At 45.9% G+C, this 27,606-nt stretch overlaps 1 long non-coding RNA gene across 3 annotated transcripts in view; it reads left to right on the top strand.

Moving 5' to 3' along the window:
- The window catches only part of LOC114209850 (uncharacterized), a 60,556-nt gene extending 33,414 nt beyond the window's left edge, over positions 1-27,142 (top strand). For 2 of the 3 annotated variants that reach the window (XR_003609431.2, XR_003609433.2), the window contains one exon: positions 21-2,553. This is a non-coding gene — a long non-coding RNA (uncharacterized LOC114209850). Of the gene's footprint in view, positions 1-20; positions 2,554-25,748 lie in introns of those variants that run through there. The other variant, XR_015768964.1, reaches the window with a different exon arrangement.
- The last annotated feature ends 464 nt before the right edge of the window (positions 27,143-27,606 follow it).

Here is a 27,606-nt window from a genome sequence, read left to right as displayed (position 1 = left end):
TTTTATCTTTATCTTTCCAGAGGAGGAATTGACAAGATTGGTGGAGAAAAGGAGGGGTCCTTTTTAAAGCTTCATGTCGATATAAATATGAAAATGGATTAAACTCTACTTCCAATTTCCAAACATGTGTACTTCAGTGAATATTAAATGGCAGGCCCCTATCACCATTCTGACTTATTTACTCACCAGAGTTTTTATCAAAAAGGGACTGGAATTGCCTGTGGAACATTAAAGTCTCCTGTAATTGAGTTTAGAGTGGTAAATCCACTAAACAGGCCACGGCCCCAGAGACACCCCGAAACCCACCTGTCAGCTGGTGTTAGATCACAGCGCAAACAAGGCATGGCTGCCAGCTCCTGCTAAACACTGCTGTGGCCCAAAACAAAAAAGAGAGAGAGAGAGAGAGAGAAGTTACTCCCCAGGGGATGAGGAAGGGCTGGGGACAAACTGTGGGGGTTGGGAGGGCAGGCGAGAAACTCTCATCTAACAGCTGCCCTATGTCAACTGGAATCATGATCTGAAACTCAGCTCAGGGGGGCACTGGCTAGGGCCTCATTCGGTAAGGTGTCATTTCTTTATCCTAACGTCCATTAGGTAGGAGCGTAATGGAGTGGACAAGAAGCTTTTTCATCGTGGTTGAGCCATGGAAATCAGAGCTCAGAGAGTTTCAGTGAGAATAAAGGTATAACAGGCTTAAGACTGGTGCAGAAAGGTCCACATCTGGAATGGAGGGAAGTGTCCAACTAAGACGTGTTGAACCACACAGGGATGGGAATAGGAGCAATGCAAGCTGGAGAACCATAATTCATCCAATAAACATTAATTGTTTATTAGTGCCGGTTGCTCAATGTATAAAGAATAATAAGCCATAATCCTTGCCCTGAAGGAAAATGTAAAATGTGCTTGGGGAAACACACAGACAAGTCAGCTATTGCAATACAGTGCATCAAGGGCTTTGGGAGCAAAAGTATGTGCCTAAAATAATAAGTTAGGGACAGGCCTACCAAGGGAGAAAGAGAAATCAAATGATCAAGGGCTTTATCAGCCTGGCTAATCAGTCTGAAGTTTATCCTGAAAGCCATGGGGAACAATGGAAGGATTTTAAGCAGAGGAGTGATGTGGTCAGGTTTGTGTTTTAGAAAGACCAGTTTACCTATTGTGCATAGCATGAATTAGAAGGGGCAAGGCTGGAAACAGGAAGGCCAAATGGAAGGCAATTAATTACAGGAGTCTTTGAGAGAGGGGGTGATGGCCCAAACCAAGGAAGTCACAGTGGAGTTGGAGAAGAGGGGACAGAATGAGAAATATTATAGAAAAGAATCAGCAGGGCTTGGAAGGCAATTGAAAGTGGGAAAAAGAAGGGGAGGGGTCCCCGGGTGGCTCAGTTGTTGAGCGTCTGCCTTCAGCTCAGGTCATGATCCCAGGGTCCTGGGATCAAGCCCTGCATCGGGCTCCCTCCTCAGTGGGGAGTCTGCTTCTCCCTCTCCATCTGCCTCTCTCCCCACTCATGCTCTCTATCTCTCTCTCTCTCAAATAAATAAAATCTTAAAAAAAAAAAGAAAAAGAAAGTGGGAAAGGAGGGAGGAATTCAGAATGGCTCTAAGGCTTCTGGCTTGGGTGTAGGGTTGCTGGATTTAGCAGAAAAAAATATATGCAATATTTGGGACATATTGATACTAAAAAATAATTCCTTTTTTTATCTGAAATTCAAATTCAGTGTTTAACATTTAATTCAATATCCAGCAAACCGACTTGGGGAGCTGGGTAAGTGGTAGAGTATCTGTCAAGCTGGGAATTGGAGGAGGCACTGTTGGAAGCAGAGGCAAAGAACATGATGAATTTACACTTATTTATATTGAGTTTGAGGTATCCAAGGGATGTAACTGGGTTCCGATTATCCCCCAATACCTTTCTGCCCTTCTGCAAGGATAGTGGTCACTGGCACATGGCCCCCCACCTAATGATTTTACTTCCCAGCTTCCCTTGCAGAAGGTAACCATATGACCATACTCCAGCCAGTGGGATGTGAGAAGTGATGTGTGTCTTGCTCTTAGAAGGACTGGGCATAGGGGCTCATTTGGGTAAGCGCCCAACTCTTGGTTTTGACTCAGGTTATGATCTCAGGGTCCTGAAATCGAGCCCCGTTTCCAGCTCCGCGCTCAGTGGGGAGTCTGGTTCTCTCCCTCTCTCTCCCCTTCTCCCTCTGCCCCTTTCCTGTCTTATGAATGCGCTCTCTCTTTCTCTCTCCCTCTCTCTCAAATAAATAAATAAATAAATAAATAAATAAATAAATAAAAGAAGGATTAGGCATGAACCTCTCCTGCCTCTTTTCTCCTTTCCACTGGCCGAAATATCACCAGCACTGAAGGAGCCAACATGGGCTCAGAAATGAAAATGTTGAAGATGGCCGTGCCCTGTCACTTGCCCTGGGCAGTCTACCTCTGAATTTTTCCAGGAGGGAGAAATAAGCTTAGCCTGTACCTTAACTACAATACGACATCCAAGAGGAAATGTTCAGGGGCGCCTGGGTGACTCAGTCGTTAAGCGTCTGCCTTTGGCTCAGGTCATGATCCCGGGCTCCTGGGATCAAGCCCCGCATCGGGCTCCCTGCTCTGCGGGAAGCCTGCTTCTCCCTCTCCCACTCCCCCTGCTTGTGTTCCCTCTCTCACTGTGTCTCTCTGGCAAATAAATAAATAAAATCTTAAAAAAAAAAAAAGAGGAAATGTTCGATAGCAGTTGAACATAGAAGTCTGCAGCTTGGAGAAAGAGGCAAGAGCTAGAGACCCGAGAATTGGGAGTGGTTAGTAGACACGCGCTGAATGAGGCTTTAGTTTAGATGAGGTCTCTTAGAGGGAGTGTATGGTGAGAAGAATGAAGCACGAGAAAGTCAAGTGCTGTCTTTTTTCTATGGACGCTTTTTTTGGGGGGGGAGACACAACTTTAAACTTACCCTCAGGTTAATCGAGATGTTCCCGTAGTAGTAGGATGGATGTTTGAGAGTTTGGTTTTTTTTCTTTTGCCAAGCCTTCTGCCTCTGTATAGCCCCGTGTTAATGTTCAGTGCTACTGAGTTCATTTGTTTGTCTTTGGATTTCTATTTCAGCAGTGTCTGGGAAGCAGGTGTGTTCTGGTGCCCTGGGGGCATTCGGGTATTTGTGCAGAGGGCTGGCTGTGCTGGGGTCTCTGCTGGGGTCAGTTTACATGTGTGTAGTCAGTTTACATGGGTGTGTTGGCACACCTGTGCATCTGCTCCTCTCTGTTCTGACTTGTCGATGTGTGCCCTGAGGATGTCCTTGTGTGTGTGTGTCTATGACAGATGCTGCTTATTTCGGCTTAGTCAGTAGCCAGTTCCCAGCACTGCAAAGAAGTAGTAGCCTTTTAGAGTCTTCTCACATAGAAGTCTGTTTTGTCCCAATTATCCATTTTGGAGACTGTGGAGGAGCTTTTAAAAGATCATTTCAGGGGTGCCTGGGTGGGTCAGTCGTTAAGTGCCTGCCTTCGGCTCAGGTCATGATCCCCGGGTCCTCGGATCGAGTCACGCATTGGGCTCCCTGCTCAGTGGGAAGCTGGCTTCTCCCTCTCCCACTCCCCCTGCTTGTGTTCCCTCTCTCGCTGTCTCTCTGTCAAATAAATAAAATCTTTTTAAAAAAGTTATTTTATTTTTTTAAAGATTTTATTTATTCACTTGAGAGAGTGAGAGAGAGAAAGAGAGAGAGAGAGAGAACGAGCATGAGCGGGGGAGGGGGCGGGTGGCAGAGGTAGAGGGAGAAGCAGATTCTCCGCTGAACAGGGAGCCCCATATGGGGCTCGATCGAAGGACCGTGGGATCACAACCCGAGCTGAAGGCAGATGCTTAACCAGCTGAGCCACCCAGGTGCCCCTAGACTTTATTTTTTAGATCAGTCTTCAGGTTTGCAACAAAATGGGTAGAAAGATACAGAGATTTCCCATATACTTCCTGCTTTGACAGGTTGCCTAGCCTCCCCCAGCAGAGTGGTACATTTGTTACAACTGATCAGTCTGCATTGATACATCATTATCACTCAAAGTCCATAGTTTACATTAGGATTCATTCTTGGTTTTATAAATTCTGTGGGTTTCAGCAAACATATAATGACGTGTATCCATTATGATAGTATCATAGACTAACTCTACCATTTTGCATTTGGTTTTGTCAGTGTTCTGGATTTTGGCTATTCTGATAGGTATATGGTGCTATCTATCTCATTGCTGTTTTCAGTTATCTTTTCAAATCCAAAATGCCTGAAGGAACAGTCTCCCAAACTTGCCAGGGGCATTCCTTGCTTCTTCCATCTGAGTCTACCTGTTCTCCCCAGACCCAGACTGAGGCTATATTTTACATAATATGATATGAACTGAGATCTGCATGGGAGTCAGGGGCACCACACTGTGTGTGTGTTTATGGTAATTTCTAAACATACTCAAAATTAGAATAAAAGGACCTCCCTATATCCATCAACCAGCTTCAATAATTATCAACATTATGCCATCCTTACTTCATCTGTCTTTCCCTTTTTTCCTGCTTGCGTATTTTAAGCAAATATTAGATAGCTTGTCCTTTCACCTGAAAATTTGTTTGTATCTCTAATTTTTTTTTAAAGATTTTATTTATTTATTTGACAGAGAGAGACACAGTGAGAGAGGGAACACAAGCAGGGGGAGAGGGAGAGGGAGAAGCAGACTTCCCGCCGAGCAGGGAGCCTGATGCGGGGCTCAATCCCAGGATCCTGGGACCATGACCGGAGCCGAAGGCAGACGCTTAACGACTGAGCCACCCAGGTGCCCCTGTATCTCTAATTTTTTTAAGATTTTATTAATTTACTGGAGAGAGAGTAAGCCAGAGAGAGAGGGCTCAAGCTGGAAGAGAGCAGAGAGAAAGGGAGAAGTGGACTCCCTGCCGAGCAGGGAGCCCGATGTGGGGCTCAATGCGGGGCTCGATCCCAGGACCCTGGGACCGTGACCTGAGTCGAAGGCAAATGCTTAACCGTCTGAGCCACCCAGGTGCCCCTGTATCTCTAATTGATAAGACTTTTTTACATCCCGCAATGTCATTACTTACCTAACAAAATTAACAATAATTCCTCAAAATCATCTAAACCCAGTCCATATTCAAATTTCTTAATTATCTCCAGACACCTTTTTTACAGTTGGCTTTTTCAAAATCCACATGTTGCATATAGTTGTGTCTCTTGGTTTCTTTTGTTCTGAGGCAGTCCATCCTGGCCATTGATTTGGGGAGGAACTGGCTCATTTGTCCTGTATAATGTCTGTGTTCTGTATTTGATTATTTTTTGTGGAGTCAGATAAAATGTTCCTCTGTCCTCCATATTCCCGGTAAACTGATAGTTATATTTAGGGCCTCGATTAGATTCAAGATCAATATTTTTAGGCACCCATACTTCATAGGGTGGTGCTTTTACTGTGAGACATATAATATCTGGATGTTTCACACTTAATGTTGCCAACATCGATCATTAGGTTTAGGTAGTGTCAGCCCACAGAGTTCCCCATTAATCTTTCGCCGATGATTTTAGCATCGGTTAGCATTGATGATTGCTGCCTAGGTCCATTATTTCATTTGGAATATTAGTAATTTTTGAAAACCTTTTTGTACCTTCTGTGATTACGAGCTGGGACTCTTCCGGCACCAGCATACTGCTAATCAAGGGAATAATGGAGTTGCTAGACACTCAAGGCCGAGTGAGGGCCCTGTTTTCCTGACCTTGTTCCATATTTAAAAAAATTAGTTCACCTTCCTCAACACCTGATGGTCAGGCTTAAATTCCAGGCTTGGTCCAACTGAAGTGACCCTTTGTGCTCAGATAATGTGGAAGTTAGCAAGGGTCCTAGGAGAGGGGTCTACCTTTTGCTTCAGGAAAAGCGGTCTCTAAGTGTTGCAGGAGGAGCCTTTTCCTAAGACACAAGGAGCTTAGAGCTGCTCAGGAAGTTTGCCGATTTGGGGAGGACTTTCTTTAGCCTCTCCCACCTCAGTCAGGCTCAGTCTGGGACTCTGAGGCTCCTGCTTTTCAGGGAAGCAGCAACCATTCAACCCATGATCCCAATGACCACATAGCTGAGTCTCTGATGCTTTAGCTTTCTGGCACCCTCTGTGTCCTCAGATGGACTTCAGGCCCTTTGCCACCCCTGGCTTGGGCACTGAGCTCCACACTTTCTTGGAGAAACAAGAACAGAGCTGACATCCTGCCTAGTGTCTCTCCATTAGCCCTTTCCTGGATCTGAAGTCTTCTGAAGAAAGCCCCATGGCAAACAAGACCCAAATCTCTGGGTTCAGTACTCAGTTCTGAGGGACCAGCACTTGAGGGAAGAGTGGGCTCTGTCATCTGTCAGGCTGTATGGATGACTTCCTGCTTGGCAGCTGACTAAATCAAAGAAAGCGTTCTTCCTTTTTTACAAAAACATGAGCCTGCAAGGAAAAAGCCGCACCAGCACTCATTTTGGAGGGAAGGGGGGGAGGTGTATTTTAAATTTTCCCTAAAGATGTGCTTTAGTCGGATTCCATGATACACATTATTGGCTTTAAAATAATGGGACTTTTAATCTCAAGACATTCACTGAAATTATATACATTCTTCAAAATAATCACTTGCCCTTGGTTACAAAGATGGTTACAAACCCCAGAGGAAAATCTGTGTTATTTCTTTGTATTCCCATCAGTAACCGTTTGGCTTAGAGTGACTTTTAGCTGTTTCCAAAAAATCAAATCCACCCTGAAAGGAAAGTGGTGTGCCTTCATGGAGGGTGGCCAAAGCAGAAGCCGCAGGCTGAGCACGGCCAACAGGGCAAGGAGAGCTTGCTTGCCCCTGCGCCTCTCAGACTTGGACACTAGATGGCAGGCTTACCTTCCAGATAGAGGCGTCTGGTGCCTTGTGGATTGATGTGTCCGACACGGGCAGCCCTGCCTCTGCGCCCGGCTGCCACACACATTCCAGCAGATCCCAGGGACCTGGTGGGCTCCCCAGGGTGGGTGTGACTCAGCTTTGGTGAGGAGCAAGGGGAAGAGGGGTCTGGTTTGGGAATGCCTGCCTGACTGCAGCTATAGTAGGCTCAGGGTCCAGGCTCACTGGATCCCAAACCTCCTGGCTTGTGGCTACGGTGACTCCACTACAGGGCCAGCCATGCCCCCCTCCTACCTGCCGGCCCTAGGTGTGGGCCTTAGAAACGTCTCCAGCTTCCCCTGGGCTGGCTCAAAGTACGAGGTCCTTCAGATCTCCCAAACCCAGGGAGGTGATGCTTTTTGCAAGCTTCTCTCAAATAGAGGGTGCTGCTCTGAGCGTGGGAACTGCTGAGCACCAGCAAGGAAATACACAAGCCTCTGCTGATCATGGGCTGAGGTCTGTGGTTTCATTATTGTGCAAGCCTCATAGTATTCTTGACACTTCTTTCAGCTGCCCCTGCCCTCCTCCCATCCTGTTCACGGTTTAGATATCAGTACACATAAGTCCCCCTTTGGGGGGCAAGAACCTTCATGGGTTTGCTTCTGGATTCCTGGTGTCTGGCACACCGTGAGGGCCTCAGTGGATGTTTGCTAAATGAAATGATTGAATGAATGAATGAATGTCGGGACTGAAAAATCATTTCGTTTAACCTAATTCTAGAAAGGATCCCAAATGGATGGGAATGTGTATTTTCTGGGATGCCCGCCTTTACCTTTACTCCTTCTTCCCCACCCCAGGTGAGATTCCACCCCAGGATCTCAATTTGGGTTATGCCTGAACCTTTCTTATATCTAGCAAAAACCTCCCACGCTGCAGTTTGAGACAGTTCTTTTTGCTGTGATCTCAGCACAAGTCGATGATGGGATCGGGAGACAATATTGTTAGGGGATGAGTTGTGTCCCCCAAAACCATACATTGAAGGCCTACCCCCTAGTACCTCAGAATGTGGCTTCATTTGGAGATAGGATCTTTAAAGAGGTAATCAAGGCTGTTAGGGTGAGCCCTAATCCAATCTTACTGGTGTCCTTATTGGAAGGGGAGATTTGGACACATGGGGAGACACTAGGGATGTGTGCACAGAGGAACAACCATGTTGAAGGGGCAGCAAAGAGGCACCTGCGAGCCAAGGAGAGAGAGACCTCAGAGGAAACCAACTCTGCGGGCACCTTGATCTTGGACTTCCTGTCTCTGGAACCGTGAACAAATAAATTTGTTATTTAAGCCAGACACTCAGTGGTAGTTTGTTATGGCAGCCCTAGCAAATGAATACAAATATGATGATAGGATAGGATTAAAATATAATAAACGTGATCTGATACATAATGTTTTGCCCCTTTTGTCAGTGCGTCCGGTGTCTAAAGAACTGTTGTCTAATTGATATGATGGCAGCTGAAGTGTCCACCCCACCTCTGGCCCCTGGCCCCTGGCCCTTGCCGGGTAGGTGGGAGGGAGAAAGAAAGAAAGGTTTCTTTAGAAAGGAGAGATGTTGACAGCTTTAGTCATGGTGTGGGCTGCCCTCCCAGGTCCTCTTTATTTTTTATTTTATTTTTTTTTTTTAAGATTTTATTTATTTATTTATTTGAGAGAGAGAGAATGAGAGATAGAGAGCACGAGAGGGAAGAGGGTCAGAGGGAGAAGCAGACTCCCTGCTGAGCAGGGAGCCCGACGTGGGACTCGATCCTGGGACTCCAGGATCATGACCTGAGCTGAAGGCAGTCGCTTAACCAACTGAGCCACCCAGGCGCCCCGGTCCTCTTTATTTTTTAAAGATTTTATTTTATTTATTTATTTATTTATTTATTTATTTAATAGAGAGAGAGCGCACACAGCAGGGGGAGCGACAGGCTGAGCAGGGAGCCCGATGCGGGGCTCGATCCCAGGACCCTGGGACCATGACCCCAGCGGAAGGCAGACACCGAACCAACTGAGCCACCCAGGCGCCCCTCCCAGGTCCTTTTTAGAAAAACCCATCATCTGCTGTGATGAAAAACAGGGTGATAGAGCCCTTGGGAGAGTGGGTTCCTGGGCACCACAAAAGCTGAGCTCCCCAAAGAGGTCAGCACGGCCTCAGCAGCCCAAAGGCTGACACATCAAGACAAATCAAGTCTGTCAGAGAGAGAAAGCAGCAGATGCGTTTGCTTGTGGGCGATTAGATTAGACCAGAGAAGACTGAGTAAAGGCCCCCCACCTGGGGATCGAGGACATGGGAGGGAAGGAGGCAGGGCACGGGGCCGGCTGTGGAAGTGTCAGCGAGAAGCTGAAACACTGAATCAAGGTCAGCTCAGCAGACACAGAGCACCTTGGGGTCAGAGACCATTGAAGGGGGAGCTGTGAAAAACAAGGCAGCTTCTCTCTCCTTCCAGAGCCACATTGACATGGTAGGATTTGATCTCATGAGGACTGACTACAGGTAATTCACTCTGTGAAGTGGAAATTCTGGGTCACATTATGGGTGGAGGGGCCGGGATGAATGGAGGAAGCTAAAACTGAGACTTAGTTCTCCTGGGCGTGTGGCCACAGGTGACTGTGGCACAGTGAGGCCACACCTTCCTTGCACTGCTGGAGACCTTCCCTCTCCTGTAAATGCCAGTGTGAGTAGACATCACTGGGGAGAAGAGAGGCACCCCAATAGGAGCACATGTAGTGAGGAGACCATCACCCTAGTGAGTGTCTCCCACCTTGGCACAGACATACAAGAAGGGAAGTGGGGAAAGGGGCTTTTCCCTCTGCCCTAATTTCCAACTTAGTCTGGCTCAGATGAAGGAGCTCAGAATAAACCTTGGTCTCTTGGTCCTGGACTCGGGATTAGCCCCCCCCTTCCCTCCACCTACACCCCTGTCTCACCACATTTCTCACTCCAAGGAGAGATGGAGGAGAATCTGGTCCTGTGGCTCCAACCATGTGTCTGTGGGCAGCAGAGCTGGGTGGTTGCACTTCAATATTGGGAAACACTTGGGCGGCTAAGAAAGAAGAACAAACTACGAAAAGCTTAGATACTACCACTTAACACCCCATTTCCCTGATGAAGTTATCAAGACCCAAAGTGGGAGAAAGGACCTGCCAAAGGTCACAAAGATCTTCTAGTAGGTATTACCCAATGTAGCCATGTAGGTCACTTCAAAATACATACCATAGAGTAATAGCTCAAATACAGGTTTGTTGTTTTTTTTTTTTGGCCTATGTACCAATCTAGTCTATTTTTTAAAAGCCAATTCTTAAAACACTTTAAATATCCCGTAACTACCTTATGTCAAATAAAATGCTAACATGCACATGAAAATAAATAGAGACTGCTCCTGTGTAACCGTGTCTAGGTGGATGGTCATTTCTAGGCCCTACGTTTTGTAAAGCGCATCAACCCAGAGCAACAAACTAACTATGGTGGGAAGCTTCTGGAAACCAGGCCATACAGAGAAGGAACTAGGGAAATTCAGCTTGCGGAAGAAAATACTGAAGAGAACCATGACAATGAGCTTCTGAAGGTGAAGGCTGAAGGTAGGAGAGCGTAAATCACATACATATTGTTCCTCAGGGCAAAACTAGGACCTAAACCGGCTAGAAGTCAGATTCAGATCAGAGGAAGAAAGAACTTTCCAGGTTAGATTTTCCTTTCTTCTCCGTCTTCTTTGGAGAGGGTTGTCTCAGCTTGGGCTTCTGTAACAAAATACCATATACTGGATGGCTTAAATGACACACATTTCTCAGAGTCCTGGAGATAGGAAGTCCAAGGTCAGGAAGCCAGCATGGTTGGGTTCTTGGTAAGGGCTTGCTTCCTGGTTTATAGATGGCCACCTTCTCCCTGTATCTTCACATGGCAGGGAGAGAGGGAGGGATCTCAAGTCTCTCACTCTTCTTATAAAGACATTAATTACAGGAGTGCCTGGGTGGCTCAGTCAGTTGGGCATCTGCCTTCGGCTCGGGTCATGATCCCAGGGTCCTGGGATCCAGCCCCGAAATTGGGCTCCCTGCTCAGCGGGGAGCCTGATTCTCCCTCTGCCTGCCGCTCCCCTGGCTTGTGCGCTCTCTCTCTCTAATAAATAAATCTTTTTTTTTTAAAGGCATTAATTCCATCATGAAGTCCCACCCTCGTGACCTAATCTAACCATAACTACTTCCCAAAGGCCCCATCTCCAAATACCATCACATTGGGGATTTGGGTTTCAGCATGTGAATTTGGGAAAGACACGCTTGTTCAGTCCATAGTAAGGGTTTTTGGTAACATACAACTGATTCACAAGAGAACGCCATTACCTTGTAGATGTTTCTCTGACAGACCCAGAATTTCCTCAGGGACCTCAAGGAACTGAATCCAGCATTCGGCAGAGGGCAGAAGTATAGGAAAAACCCACGGAGCCTGGGGAGGAGGACATGAGAAGTGACAGAAGGGGCTCCTGAATGCCTGGGCGTTGTGGTGCCTCGTAAGCAGTGGGAGCTAGTGGTGCAGCCTTAGCCGGGGGTGTGCAGGACATGGGTTCTCTGACTACCATGAGATTATGGTGCTTCTCGTGTAGAGACCTGGGAGCCATTTTTCTGAGCACATAGAAGTAGAACAAACTTACAGTTGTATTGTGGTTGTTGTTTTGTTTTGTTTTGTTTCTGGGTTTTTTTTTGGGGGGGTGGGGTTTTTTTGTGCATCATGGTTACAGACCCAGCAGTCAATATGACATGTGGGATGTTGTTGAACCGTATGGTGGCAGGGGCGCATGTAGTGCCCTCAGCCCTCTCCATTGGAAGGGAGCAGAGAGGGACTCAATGTCCATAAAGGCAGGACCACTGTTGAAGAAACTCCCAGCTATTTGTACTCTGCCATTCTCTTCTTCTACCCATGTAAGCTCCCTGAAGCAGGACCATAGTTGTGTAGGTTGTGCACTGCACAACTCCAGGAGGCACCATTCCCAACCGGTGTAATTCTCACTGGCAGCTCTATGTGAAGTCAGAGACCACGGGGAAGTCAGAGACCACGGGGAACCCAGGAGCCAGCCCAAACCATTATTTCAAAAAGACTCATTGCCTTGGGGCCCCTGGCTGGCTCAGTTGGTGGAGTGTGTGACTCTTGATCTTGGGTTGTGAGTTTGAGCCCCACAGTGGGTGGGGAGATTACTTAAAGATAAAATCTTTAACCATTGAGGCCTGCACAGGTCCCAACCTGTCCATGGTTTGGGGTTGCTGCCTGCCTCAAAAAGCAAAGCAAAGTTGTCTTCTCCTCTGAAAAAGGCTCCTACATAGTTGGCTTTGGCATCTTCCGGGAATAGGGAGTCAGGGATTGAGAACTCATGAGTTTGGGTTTTCAGCTGAGGTAGAGAGAGAAGCCAGTGCTTATAACCAGAAAGTCTGGAGTCCGGTGTAGTTACCTCTAAGACTCATGACTGTTAACCCAGCCTGGGCTCTACTTCACGACAGTCCTAGAACTGGATTCCTTAACAATAAAATAATAATATGGTTAAAAATAAAATAAAATCTTAAAAAGAAACAAACACTCATTGCCTCGAGAGGGGCAATTGACCTTTTCACAGACATTGGTATGAGATTGACGGGATTCCAGCCACATTGCTCCCAGGTATTTCCCTACTGGACATGACCTTCAGGAAAATTAAAGTGAGTGGTTCTCAAGTTCTCACACTAAGTTGGATATTTTTATTTTATTTTTCCTTTACATTGCTCAAAAGCAACTTAACCAGTATAATATGCTGATGGAAAACGTTGCATATTAAATCCCAAAGTATAAGTTATAGGCTTAATTTTAACCTAATGTCATTTGAAATGGGAAACCATAGTTGCAAATAGCCCTGAATATGATTAAACCCCAATAGGGGTTGGGAATAATGGAGACATGACAGACCCCCTCACAAGAGCTTGCTCTGTACAATAGGCTAAATGAAATTATGTACCTGACACAGGGTGTATTTTCTGAGAACTAAAATGCACTTAACATTTCTGCAGTTGATATGCCAAATATTTTTTTTTTCCTATGGAGAAGAACATTAAATTTTTAAATTATTTATATCTTTTTAAGTTGCTAGGAAAAACTGTGATCTACCAGTACTGCTTACTGGAAAATCTATGACTCTCTTGAAAAAGGTCCCCCTGCCTTCATGGGCGAAATTGAGAAATTTAGAAAGAATGACAAATTGGCCGTTATGCTGGGAAGGAGAGAGGTGGGTGTGGCCAGAGTCCCAGGGACTGGGCTTTAAATAAGAAAGAGTTCCCTGGTTTTCAGAGAAACTTGGTGGGGGGGCGGGGGGGGATTCCTTCAGTCACTGAGAGCTCAACACTGCACTTCATTCTGGCGAAACCCTGAAACATTGTCTGTCTCTGGGTAGGAAGAACAGAAGGAAGTAGAAGCTGTGGTCAAATGTGTCTTGAAGACACTATTTTTCCCATAGAAAAATTTTTTTGTTTTCGTTTTTTTAAAGATCTTATTTATTTATTTGACAGAGAGAGACACAGCGAGAGAGGGAACACAAGCAGGGGGAGCGGGAGAGGGAGAAGCAGGCTTCCCGCAGAGCAGGGAGCCCGATGCGGGGCTCGATCTCAGGACCCTGGGATCATGACCTGAGCCGAAGACAGACGCTTAACGACTGAGCCACCCAGGAGCTCTGAAAAATTCAGTTTTGATCCCAGTACTCCACCACTGACTGATTGCCCGTTATGGCAAAACTTTTCAAAAGTTCACTCTTCCCTCTTGAAACCTCTCAGGTTCGGGCTTTTGTGTCTACTACTTCACACGGCCACATTTGCCAAGGTCACAAAGGGCCTCCACACAGGAAATGTGTAATGGTCAACTTTTGTGGTCATCTCACTAGGCTTCTCAGCTGGGTATTGGACATGACTGCTCATGCTTTCCTCCTTGAAATACTTTCTTTGGGGATCCCACCCGCTTCTGTCTTACTACCTGTCCTTTTCAGTCTCGACATCTCTATCTGGATGTGTAAGAGGCTCCTAAGTATGTCCGAAACTAGACTCTTAATATCCACCATCCAAGTTTGTTCTTGCCGCTTACCAGTTACTACGTAGGCCAGAAATCTCATAATCAACTTTAACTTTTCTTTTTTTTAACACCCACAACCAGTCCTTGGGCAATACCTTTCAGATCTGCCTTCAAAATATAACAGAATCTAACCTTTGCTCACCATCTCCACTGCTGTTTTCCTGGTTCAAACCATCCACCCCCCCCCCCCGCCCGCCCATGATCACAAGAACCTCCAAACTGCATTCTGCTTCTGCTCCCTCCCCACCTCACAGACTGGTCTCAAAAGCCCAGCCCCAGTGAGCTAGTGAGCTTGTTCACATTTAAGTCCGATCACAGGATCCAGACTTGCATTCTTTCTCTAATGTCCTGCTGCCCTCCTCCTTCCAAGAAGGTCACATCTAGGTGGGGGACAAGGAGAGGATTGGTGGAGTTAGGACTTGAGTCAAGCTTGAATAACAAATAGCGTTCGAATGGGCAAGGGTGGGGGGACAGTGCCCTCTGGGGAACGCCACAGCTGGGGTCCCCAAAGCCTCAAGGCTCACATATATTCAGAGATCGGAGAAGGGCCCAGGGGGGTGGACATGCAGCATTCGTGCTGGGGAGTGCCTGGGAAGATGGGTGGAGGGCCTTGAATGTCAAGCGCAGGAGTTTGGCCTTTATCCTGCGTTTTCCAGGAGGCTTGGGCATAAGGGGAGTGGGAGCAACTATGAAATTCACTTAGCATAGTTATCTCAGCTGCCTGCCAAGTAGTCTATTTAGTCCAATTCACAGGCAGAGCTTTGTTGAGCATTGAGAAGTCACTTGCTCCGTGTGAATCCAATCACCACGGCAGGCACACCTCAAAGAGGGAACACACAGCCGCCTCTGAAAAGCCTACCCCACACTCTGGCACCTCAATTCATGAATATGCTTTTCCAACGTCTGACGCTGCTGCTTAGCAAGGATATTATGGGACAAATCCCTGATTTGACCTTTTGTATCTCTATCCATCCCACTGTGCTAAAAGCAATTATGTGCATCTTGTGTGTGGCTGTTGGAATGGGGAGTCACTTAGCGACGGGTCCCTTTCACACTCCAACTGTCCTCTCGCTCATTCCTTACCCCCCTCGCCACGGCCTGCACAGCAGGCCTCCTCCACTGCTTGGCAGAGTCAAAAATGGCATTAAGGGGAGGCGAGCGGATGTAAACAGGTGGAAACGGTTCCCGTCATGGCGGTTAGCATTCCCCTTGGCCAGGCACAGCAATGGAGGGAAAATGGGACTACAGGGGGGACAGGGAGGAGAACGCTGGCTGGGGAGCTGGAGGCAGAAGAGGGCTGAACTCCTTGTCAAAGACACAGCCAACTTTCTACAAAAACTTCCTACAAAACAAAGCAATCCTCACGTCAGGGTGAATGGTAATGATCTCTGCCTGGGGATGATCTGTCAGCTCTCTTTGCCTGTAGTAGATTTATGTGTGCTCGTGTCTGGGTGATTAAATATGTGTGCAAGGATCAACGTCTGCACGTGTCGGAATGCACAGTTGTGTCTGTGTGTGTCTGCATCTGGTTGTGTGCGTTCCAGTGCCCGTACGAATGCCTGAGTGTTTTCTACGTGTGTAGACTAGTAAGTGTGGACGCCTAGGAGAACACATGTTGGTACCTATCTGTGTGTATCTAAGGATGTGTATATGGAACGTGTGTGTCTGCACAGCTGTGTGTCATTTCTGGACATAGTATATTTCTCTGTGTATCCATGTGTGCAGGTACTTGTTGGCATGCATGAAAAAGGGCTGAGTGGAGAAGAGCTCCCCTCTCCTTCTCTCTGACAGAGCAGCTCAGCATGACTGTGGAGGTCATTCTAATCCTGGCCAGAGAGGGGAGCCTTGAGGTTACTAAATTGCCCAAGGGTTTGGTTCTTCGGGAACTTAGACCCTTGACTCCATTCTCCCCGCCCCCCAAACTCCAGCCCTAAATGTAGTGGAAAGACAGACCCCAGAGCTAGGGAGGATGTCCAGGAAGACAACCCAGGGAGACAGTTAACAGGTTGGAGGTAAGACCCCAAGGAATTGGGAGAAGCTCAAGGATCTTTTCTGAGCTTTTGTATATAAATAATTTACAGTGGAAAAGTGAGCTGGCCTCTTGGGCAGGAGGTAAATGCAGACAATAAAATAATGGTGAGTAAAGTGATCTGCTCCCCGCCCAGGTTCACCCCTGATTAAGCTGAAAAAAGACTGGGGGAGAGGAAGTAAAACTGGCAGGTGTGGGAGGGATATCAGAGCCGACCTGGACCATCTCTGCCGTCTGCAGGATTGCTCACCTCCCAGTCCCACGGACATTCACCTGATGGTGCCGCCACTGACTCACGAACTATGGCAGAAAGGAGAGAGCATTAGCAAGGCCTGCAATCAGAACTATATGTTATTATCCAAAAAACCTCCCAAGCATGGCAAGTTTTACCGCAGTTGGCAGCTTCCTGCCACTCCAACTTCCAATCAGCAGTGTGTGACCTGCCTGACATGATCTTGTCACCCATTCCAGATCATTTGGGGCCTTTCAGATTATTTGCAAGGTAGGGAGGGGTTGATGAAGCCCCAGGGTTAGGCTCTCTCCTTTGGAAAATCATCCAAGAGACTTGCTCAGACCTTTTATGATTACTCATTGATTGCTCATTGTATGTAAACTAATAGAGATAGAAAACAAAATAAAAATTATCCATGAGGACACAACCTGCAATAACCAACATTTAACATTCCACTGGATATCTGCCCAGGTTTTTTCTTCCTGTGTATGTAACTATGCATACACACACACACACACACACACACACACACACACACACACACACACACACACACAGTTGTATATGTATATAAACAGTATTTGTTTTATATATATACTTTTATATTTATAACTTATCACTTATTTTATCACTTATTAATATGTCTTAAATATCTTTCCATGTCAATAAAAATTTACACCATTTTAATTTTTTTCTAAGTTTTTATTTAAATTCCAGCTAGTTAACATACAGTGCAATATTAGTTTCAGGAGTAGAATTTAGTGATTCAACACTCCCATACAAGGCTCAGTGCTCATCACAAGTGCCCTCCTTAATTCCTTAATCCCACATCGCAGCCATTACAGGGACAGAGAGCCTCTCAAGGCCAGACACTGGATGCTCCTTACCACCATGTGCCCAATACCTGACCCCATGTCAGACGCACAGCCCAGAAGATGCTAATGAGTACTGTGTAGGAGAACACAACGTGGGAACCACCACCAGCCAGCCTTAGTCCCACTGGATCGTCATTCCCATCATCTGCACTGATGACCAGTGCCCTCCACTCCTGCCAAGAATCTCAGCCAAGACTGTGAGCTCTGAAGCCAGAGTGTGTGGGTTCAAATCCCTCCTCCTCCACTTACTAGTGCAATCCTGGGTTAGTCACATAACACATCTGTACCTCAGTGTCCTCCTTTGTGAAATGGAAGTAAGAATAGGACCTATCTCATCACAGGGCATGGGGGTGATTAGTTGGTTCATATTTACACAGCACCAGAAACAGGAGTAAGCACTTTGTAAGCTCTCAGAAACGGCCAGCTCTGGCTATTACCATGATTATTACCTCAAATGGAGAGAAGTGAGCCTTTCAGTCAATCTTGGAAGGCTTGGCTTCTTATAATTATATCTCTTTTGACTCTTCAGAAGAGCTCTGCTCTTTTGAGTTCCTCTCTTCCTCTCCCCAGAGACCTGGAGCTTGTGTGTCTAAAAGCTATTAAGCAGACCTGTGCTGCCTCCATTACTCAAGGCAGAGCGCCTGGCCCCCATTACTCTCCTGCATCTGACTGAGTTCTTGGTTTCTCTTAAGCACTTGTCTCAGGGATTAGAAGACAGTCTTTGTTTCCCCATCTTTGTACAATTGGGAATCTGACCATTGGCTCCAAGATCACCTTTATAATTTTCCAAAGGACCCCAGAACCCCCTATTCATGCTAATACAGTGTAGGTGGCCTACGGTGATGTCTAGACCTTCTGAGGTGGGCACACAGACTTCCAGGGACATGGACACATTGTCTCCCATCAGAAGAAAATGACATGTGCTCTGAGTTGTACATCTAGGCTTGGGAATGGCCTGTACAGAACTATTCACATTCTCAGAGTCCTTTGTGATCCATAGTATGATTTTTAGCAGGGTCTTCTCTGGAGTTAAGGAAACTCCGTGGAGCTCTAGCAAGTCATGTCCTTGACCACATGTGAAAGAAGTGAAGTCTGTCCCCGGTACTCCCATCTGTGCATTCAGGCCCCGCTTAGTGATTCATTCAATGGATGCTCCTTGAGTACAAGGTGCCAGGCATGTCTGGTGCTGGGAGCGTGAAACGTCCAACATGGAACCTGAGCCATAGAGTTCATAGCCAACCACGTATATGGTCAACAAACGATGATGTAAGACAGTGCCTTCCCTGCTATGATGAGGAAAGCACAGGGAGCCATAGGGATACACAGCAGGGGCATCAGGCCCAGACTGAGATGAGTAGGAAAGGCCTCCTGAAGGAGGTGATGTCTGAACTGGAATTTGGAGGATGAGTAGGAGTTAGGCAGCCAAAGGAGTGGGCACAGTATATTGAAAGGCCAGAAAACGGTAGAGAGCAAGGAATGATGAAGGGTATGAAGGATGTTGAGTGTTTCAGGATCGTAGCATTACCAAGGCAAGAGTGATGAGAGAAAAAGCTAGGGAGGCAGGCAGGGACCAGATTCTAATGGGTATCTTGAGCCATGGTAAGGATTAACACTGTATTCCCTATCCTCAAGTGCTTGTCCCGCATCCAGTTCTTCCTGATCCCTGTTGCTGTGTCTGCTGAAAAGGCTTAATACTCATGGGGGGGGGGGGTGAGGACGGGATGCATTTCATTTTAGAAGGGACCTCAGAAGAGAAACAAAAATTATGTCTAAGAGAGTGAAGCTATCATGGCATAATGGCCGTCAGCGGGAAGGACATTTTGGAAGCGAGGCATCCTGCCTAACTCCTCTTTAGGCATCAATGCGTATGTAGCTGCCTGCTTCTGAAACTCAGGGAACGCATTCTTTTTTCTTTTTTCTTTTTTTTAAAGATTTTATTTATTTATTTGACAGAGAGAGACACAACAAGAGAAGGAACACAAGCAGGGGGAGCGGGAGAGGGAGAAGCAGGCTTCCCGCCGAGCAGGGAGCCCGATGCGGGGCTCGATCCCAGGACCCTGGGATCATGACCCGAGCTGAAGGCAGATTCCTAACGACTGAGCCACCCGGCCGCCCCATTCTTTTGTTTTTCATAAGAATCAGGTAAATCAGTTTTTGCTCCATAAGGAGCAAAGAAGCCATAATCTCGTGCATTGTGTCAAGAGAGAAGCCCATGAGCAGCATGTAGGAGCAGTTAAAACATTTAAGTGAGGTGACATGTATGAAAGAGCCTAGCCCAAAGTGGACATTGAAGAAATATTTGCTAAAATAAATAAATAAATAAATATTTGCTGGGCTTGCCGATACCATTTCAACTATCAGATGCTCACCCTTCCTGAGTGCCAGGCCCAGTATGCAGTGAGTGGTGCAAAGAAGTACGTGGTCCAACTCAGGAGTTCAGGCATCTTCACTGTTGATGCTCACGGCTGTAAATGCACATGGCGGCACACGGTGATATTGAAGCCTGACAAAGGGATGGCTGAGACAAGTAGAACTTTCGGAGCTCTCTTCTGGCGAGGTTCCTGGAGGAGACAGGACTTGAGCAGAGCCAGAAGGAGAGTATTTACCTGGGAAGAGAAGACAGGAATCAGGGATGAGTGGGCGGGACATGTTTTGCTAAGAATTGAGAGGAATAGTGGGGGAAATGGAGGTGGGAATGGGAGTAGCGTCAACAAAGGCATGCACAGAAAAGGCAATCCCACCAACTAGGTACTGCAGTCAGCTGGACCGGGGAGATTGAATCCTGGCGTCGCCTCTTATAAGCTGGATGAACCTGGATAAGTTACTTACCTGAGTCTCCGTTTTCCTCATCTTTAAACTCAGACTACTGGAAACCCAGCTAACATGAGGAGCAACATGGTGTAGACCATTTGCCACTGAGGTTAAGAGCAAGGGTTTGGGGCCAGACAGAACTTGTTTCACGTCACACTCAGCAAGCTACGGCTGGTATAGATTTGGGTAAATTAACCTCTCCGAGGTCAGTAAGGGAGATTGTTGTGGTAGTACCGTGTCATAGATCTGTCCAGACGAACAAACGAGATAACACGGGTAAAAGACACAATGCTTGGTGCTTCCAGCATGATTGGGTGCTAATTACTAGGTAATATGGTGAGAGGAATACATCTGCAGAAGGAGAGGAATGTGAAATCAGTGCAAGGGCAACTTCACCAATCGCCCTTCAGGCTGGAGGGTATAAGCCTAGACACTTCCTTCCCTCCTGGTTACCAGTGGCCAGAGACACCTTAAGCAAACCACATGATCTACCTGGAACTGAAGCAACATGGGAGCTTCTGCCAGGTGCCCCTAGGGCCTGCCAAAAGCAGACGTTTCCATGACTGCCAGAACAACAAGGCCCCCAGATTGACATCTGAGCGCTACTACCATCTGTGTTTCAAAGGACAGGAGAAAATGCTCTAATTAATCAGCTGGAAAGAGACTGAATGGACATGCATACACCTGGGTGTGGCCGGCAGTGTTGAGTAAAAGCAGTAGAGAAAGAGCAGGTCACATCAAGATTCATGAAGCTTTATTGACCTGGATGGTGATGAGAAGTCAATATTGGCTACTAGTGGGAAGTTTTACTGGGGATCAAAATCCGAAGTGCAGAAGAGTTGTTTGATGTTTTCCGTCACAGGATAGCCCATTGGTGTGTAGGCTTGGCTATAATTTTCTTTTGCCTCTTGAGGTAAAGACTATAACAAGTAAATTTGAAAGGAGAAATGTATTTCCACCCCCCAACCCTGGCGGTAGGGAAGGAGGGGTTACATCAGGTCTAACTAGGTTAGAGGGGGCCTGTCGCACAGGAAATGGGACATAGGTCCCAGCCTCTGCTCCCCCCACCCCGCTCTGCTCTGAAGTGTTCCCATCCTGGTGGCCTTTATGTCCCTCACTGCCATTTTGACCTCCTACCGGGGAAGGATCACTTTGGACATATTTGTTTAGGTTTGTTCGTTTTTACCCTGAATTGTTGAGTGTCTTCTACTGAGCTCCTGTTACATCCAGTTCTCACACTCTGCTGGGGAAGGCAGACACATGCAGGTAACATACCACCAGTGATCATTGTTTTAGTGGTGGAATGAGCACGGTGCATTGTTGCTTAGAGGCGAGGCCAGAATGAACATTCCAAAGTGCAGTCTGATGCCCACTGCCTCTCTCTGTCCTGTGTCCATCACTGGAGGGCAGAGCAAGGATCAACATGGAGAGGGTACCCCCTCCAGATAGGTCTGGGGGTACCAGTACTCCCGTGCTCAGCGACATAGCCTGGGTTGAATGGTTCAATCAATAATCCAGAAATCATGGCTGCTTGCCTGCTGTGGGCACACCTGTGTGCTAGATGTTTTTGTGTAGGGAGCAGGGTGGGTAAAGAAGGCATGTGGGGGCTGCCCTCAAGGGGTTCATAGCCTAACTGGAGAGGTAGAAACTAAGCTAGCAAGCAGATGTGGTGGGAAGGGGTTTTGTTTCTGTTCTTTCTCTCTTTTTCTTGGAATGCCTACTAGGGTGGGATGCAGAGGGAGACAGACTCTTCTAGCATGACTGGGTACAGATGTACATGCTGTGCACTATACAATTTGAGGGGGAGCCATTCACATAGACAGTGAGTGACCCTACTGGAAGAGTCCTGGGTGATACAGAAGGTCACATAATTTTAGAGATCTCATGCCCGGAAGGCAACCCACTGTGAAGTTCTCCTTCCCTAATCCCATTCTCCACTTGGCAGGCTCTAGTGCCCTCTAGAGCAGTGTTAATCAATAGAACTTTGTGTGATGATGGTGATGTTCTTTATCTGTGCTGGCCCATATGGAGGTCGCTAAACACATGTGCCAGCTGGACACTTGAAATGTTGCCAGTGTCACTGGGGAACCAAACTTTAAATGTTATTTAATTTTATAATTTAAGTAGCTCCCTGTGGCTAATGGCTAGTATTGGAGAGCACAGCTCTGGAGTGAAGGATAGGCAGCCTAATAAGAAGTAAGACCCCCGAGATGAGAGCAAAAGGATATAAAGTGACTAAGGGCCTTTTGAAGAGGAAGAAGATGTAGACAGTTCAAGGGTGAAGAAGTTTCTCTGCCAACCGTGAGGGAGCAGACATTTAAACAGGGTCAGGAACACCGATGCAAAAAAATCAGTGGCCAGTCACACAGTATATGACTTGATTTATATGAAATGTCCAGAATGGAGAAACCCATAGGGTCAAAAACCTGATTAGTGGAGAAATGAGGGAATGGAGAGTGGCCGCTTAATGGGTCCAGAGTTTCCCTTTGGGGCAATGAAATGTTTGGAACTAGACAGGGGTGGGAGTTGTATGACACTGGGAATATATGAGATGCCACTGAGTTGTACATCAATAATTTTATGTCGTGGAAATTTTACTTTAGTTGAAAGAGAACCCAACTCACTGGCAGTGAGAGGGGAGCTGGTACTACTGACAAAAACATACGATCAGGGGCTCCTGGGTGGCTCAGTCGGTTAAACGTCTGCCTTCGACTCCGGTCATGGTCCTGGGGTCCTGGCATCGAGTCCCTCATCGGGCTCCCTCCTCAGTGGGGAGTCTGCTACTCCCTCTCCCGTCCCCCCTGTTTGTGCACTCGTGCACTCCCTCTCTCTCTCTCTCTCTCTGTCAAATAAATAAGATCTTAAAAAAAACCCATATGAACACTCCCATGTCCCTAACTCTCCTTGTGATCTCTAAAGAGGTGGCATATATGATATATACCCAAAATAAAGCACTTTTATACATACTTCAGGATTCTGTATGAATGTGCGTGTCGCAGCTGACATGTAAGACCACTTGCAGTTTCGGCTGTCCGATTTGGGACAGAGATGTATGCTGGTGTGATCAAGGAGTATAGTTAGGAATGACCAAGGACTAGACTATTGGGGTGGGGGGGGAATGTATCAAGATAGCTTGCAAGGGTAAACCTCAGTCATTCATTCCCTCTGATTTGGTCTGTTGGGTTGTATTAGGCATTATAGACTTGAGAGCTTGAAAGGACCCAAAGTGATCATTAGGCCATCCTCTTCCATTGGGTACTACCACCCTCCAAGTGAAGGCGACCAGATGGCCCAGACTGGCAGTTATGGAAGTAGTAGTACCAGCAGTGGCTCCCATTAATGAGGGCTTACTCTGTGTGCACGGCACTGCACTAAGCATATCACACGTATTATTCTGCTTACGTTTTATTCTCTCCACAACCCTATAGGGTATGCATCAGTTCTATTTCAGAGATGAGAAAGCAGGTCCAGAGCACTCATTCAAACCAGAAAGCATCAGAGCCAGAATTCAAACCTACAAATATCTGACCCCAAAGCCTACTATTTTTTTTTTAAGATTTTATTTATTTGTTTGACACAGAGAGAGACAGTGAGAGAGGGATCACAAGCAGGGGGAGTGGGAGAGGGAGAAGCAGGCCTCCCGCCAAGCAGGGAGCCTGATGCAGGGCTAGATCCCAGGAGCCTGGGATCATGACCTGAGCTGAAGGCAGACGCTTAACGACTGAGCCGCCCAGGCGCCCTCCAAGCCTATTCTTGTAACTGCTACTCAACATTGCTTCTAATATATTGTATTTATTGCACTGTTTTTTTACTATCTTTATTTCACTATTTCTGGGGTAAAAGTGGCATTTTTATGAAAAAAAACATCTTACCATCATCCCTTGGCCATGTGTTATGCATTTCCTCTGCCATAGCTTTGTTTACTTCTTCTCTTCATCTCTCAGATTCCATTCACCCTTCAAAGCCCAGCTCGGGCCCAGAGTCTCCATGAAGACTTCCTTTGTCCTTTTAGATCAGAATGATCTCTCCCACCTCTAGATTCCTGTTAACACTTTTTAAAATTTTTTTGATAAATTATTGTTTTTAAGTGTTAAGAATTTTAGCATATAGCTCAATGGATTTTTATATATATATTACCTGTACAGCCATCAGATCAAGATATCAAATGTTTCTAGCACTCAGAAGATTCCCTTGTGCCCCTTCCCTGTCTATCCCCGGAAGATGAATGCCAAGTCATGGAGCACCTACTTTCCAAATCACACACATGACAGTTATTATTGACTACCTAGACTAATCAGGTACATTTAAGGTAGATTGCTTAGGGCTAAAAGTGACTGTAGAATTTGTTTTGTCCATGTCCTTCATTTTCCATGGGAGAAACATGAGCCCTAGAGTTATCTGCACAAAGTGATAGAATGAGTTAAGTATTTAGTTAGTGCTAATAGAATATTTGGAGCTATAAGGAACATAAAACTTAATTCGAATTCAGCAGTAAGGAAATGTATTACGTCATGCAAGAAAAAGTTCACTGGGTACGGGAGCTTCAGAGTTGCTTAATTCAGCAGCTCAATAACATCATCAAAGATCAGGTTCTTTCCACTGTTCTGTCATCCTCAGGATGTTGACTCTGACCTCAGATTGGCCCTGCTTAGTCACAAATTGAGTACAGAAGTTCCAGGCGTCAGGCCCTTCAGTGTCCAAAGGATGAAGAGATTGTCTTCTTCTTCTTGTCTTCCTTGGAAGCCAAGAATCTTTCTCAGAAATCCTCCAGCACATTTTCCCCCCAACATTTCTTTGCCAGAAATGGGTCCGATGGCCACCCTCGTGTCAATTACTGTCAAGGGGAATCAGACCCTCATTGATTCCTGGGTCTGCAGATGCGTCTTTCCTCCTGGAGTCACGTGGGAAAGAGGCAGATATTTGGGCAAAACCAGGGGGTTCTGCCAGCAATGGAAGAAGAAAGAATGGATATTGTGGAGTTAAGGAATGGTGTTTCCTACGTTAGTGCGCCCAGGTAGCCTAAAACCTACTTGAAGACAGAAACTGTTTTGCATTTTCTTGAGTCTGCCATGATACCCATGAAGGCAGTCAAGGGCCCACTAAGACTTTCTTTGCTAGCGGAGGACAGATTTTTTTCCCTTAATTTTAAATTTATGTCCAGCTTTACATATATAAGGTAAATAATGCATATTTACTCAACTTGAAACATTCCAGATGTAGTTTTCTTCGTGTTTCTTGTATTGGGGGTTTATTGGGTTTTTTGGAGCTGTGGGTTTATAGTTTTCATCAAACTGGGAATTTTTCCAGCATTATTTCTTCATACAGACTTCTGTGCTCCCCCACTCCCTTTCAGAGACGGCAACTATACACATATTAGGTTGTGCAAAGTTGTCCCAAAGCCGACTGATGCTCTTTTTATTTATTTTCATTCTTTTTCCTTTTTTTCAAATAATTTTTTAAAGATTTTATTTATTTATTTGAGAGAGAGAGAGAGAGAGCACAAGCTGGAGGAGGGACAGAGGCAGAGGGAGAAGCAGACTCCCCATCTAGCAGGGAGCCCGATGTGGGGCTCGATCCCAGGACCCTGGGATCATGACCTGAGCCAAAGGCCGACGCTTAACTGACTGAGCCACCCAGGCGCCCCTCATTCTTTTTCCTTCAGCTTAAAATATTCAGAGTACCAAGGTGCCGTATTTGGGGGTAGCATATCTTGAGCCCGGCCAAATTTTTTCACAAGACCCAATGAAAATTCAGATTTCCTTGCTGATTGGAGAGTGTGTGCTGCTGTCCATCCATCTGTAGAGATGGACAATCGTGATTGTTTTCTTCCCTTGTAGTTAAAACCTACTCCTGTGCTTACCTTGGTGGCCTGCGGAGTTTTCTTCCTCTAGGGCAGCAAGACATGTCAAACCGTGGTGGTGGAGAAATAGATGGTTCCTGAAATCAGACTTCTTGCTCATACAGCAACTTCTGCCTGGCCTAGGAGAGAAGAACATATCAAAATTCATCTGCAAAAAGGGAGGGAAAGAGCAAGAGAAAGTCCACTTACTTTGGGAAAATTCCACAGTTATCACTGACCAACAAAAGCTCTGCCTGGAGTGGGAGTGCAAACCTTTGGCTTGATCACTGAAATCTCTGTAGTCTGATCTCATAGCAAGCAAACACACACACACACACACACACACACACACACACACACTATATATACATATATATATATATACACATATATATATATCCATATGTATGTGTGTATATATATGACTCAGTCAGTACAGCATGTGACTCTTGGTCTCAGGGTCATGAGTTTGAGCCCTATGTTGGGTATAGAGCTTTACATAAAAATAAATTTAAAAAATAATAGTTAAAAAAAACCAAAATAGCCTTCATTTAGAAAAAATTATTTATTTGACAGAGAGAGACACAGCGAGAGAGGGAACACAAGCAGGGGGAGTGGGAGAGGGAGAAGCAGGCTTCCCGCTGAGCAGGGAGCCCGATGCGGGGCTCGATCCCAGGACCCTGGGATCATGAGCTGAGCCGAAGGCAGCCGCTTAACGACTGAGCCACCCAGCCACCCCAGAGCCTTCATTTATAAAACACATTTCACGTACATTATCCTATTTAATCCTCACATGAGATAACTGAGGGTCAGAGAATAGCTTGTCCAATATCACACAGATGGAAAATGATGGAGTCCTCTGACTCCCAAGTCCTATGTTATTTTCAGCACATCAGCATTGCCTCACATACATACAGGGAGACAAAACCACTGGAAGGTTGCACACTATCATTAAAGAAGTAAATTGATTAAAACGATATTCACAGTATGACCCTCATCTGTTAGAAAACATATTTATACACATAAATACATACAAAGAATGCAGGAAGGATATGATATGTTGAAATAGACGGGGAGTTGATGTGACTTTTTTCTATTTTGACTGGTCAGTATGACCTAGAGTAGCACTGTCCGATGGAACTGTCTGCCGTGATGGAAATGTGCTGTATCTGCACTGCCCCCCAATACAGTAGCCACTAGATACATGTCTAATTGAGCACTTGTAATTTGTCTAGTCCTAACTGAGAAGTAAGTGTAAAATACACACTGAGTTTTTAAGGCTTAGTATGAAAAGAAGAATGTGAAATATCTCATTTAGTTTAGTTTTTATACTGATTGAATGTTGAAATGATTCTATCTTGGATACACCAGCTAAATAAAACATTATCAAAAGCAATCTCACTTGTTTCTTTTTACTTCTTTTAATGTCACTACTAGAAAATTCTACATTATATACGTGGCTCACAGTATGTATCTATTGAGCAGCACTGGTCTAGAGTTCAAGAGCATGAAATTCTCTATCAGGCCCACTTGAGTTCAACTCCCAGTATTCACTTTTCTAAGTAGGTGACCTTGAACAAGTTACAGAACTCATCCCTTGTTCTTTTTTAGCTGTTAAACAGGAATAATGATTGTCCCTAGCTCAGAGAGTTATTGTTAGGATTAAATGGGTTGATGATGGAAAGCCTCTACAGCAGGGAGTGCCTGGCACCTTTTAAGTGCTTGATAAGAATTCGTCACCATTCTTTTTTCTAAATTTTCTAAGGTTGATGTGAATTTCTTATATAATAAAGATTAAAAAGAAAATTGAAATCATTACATTTTTAAATAAAGCAATTATTTTTAACCCTGGTCAG

This window comes from Eumetopias jubatus, unplaced genomic scaffold, assembly GCF_037043125.1.
Source record: "Eumetopias jubatus isolate StellerSeaLion01/CBP00866 unplaced genomic scaffold, mEumJub1_p1.0 scaffold_9, whole genome shotgun sequence".
Lineage (NCBI taxonomy): Eukaryota > Metazoa > Chordata > Mammalia > Carnivora > Otariidae > Eumetopias > Eumetopias jubatus.
This window is presented reverse-complemented; position numbering and strand designations above follow the sequence as displayed.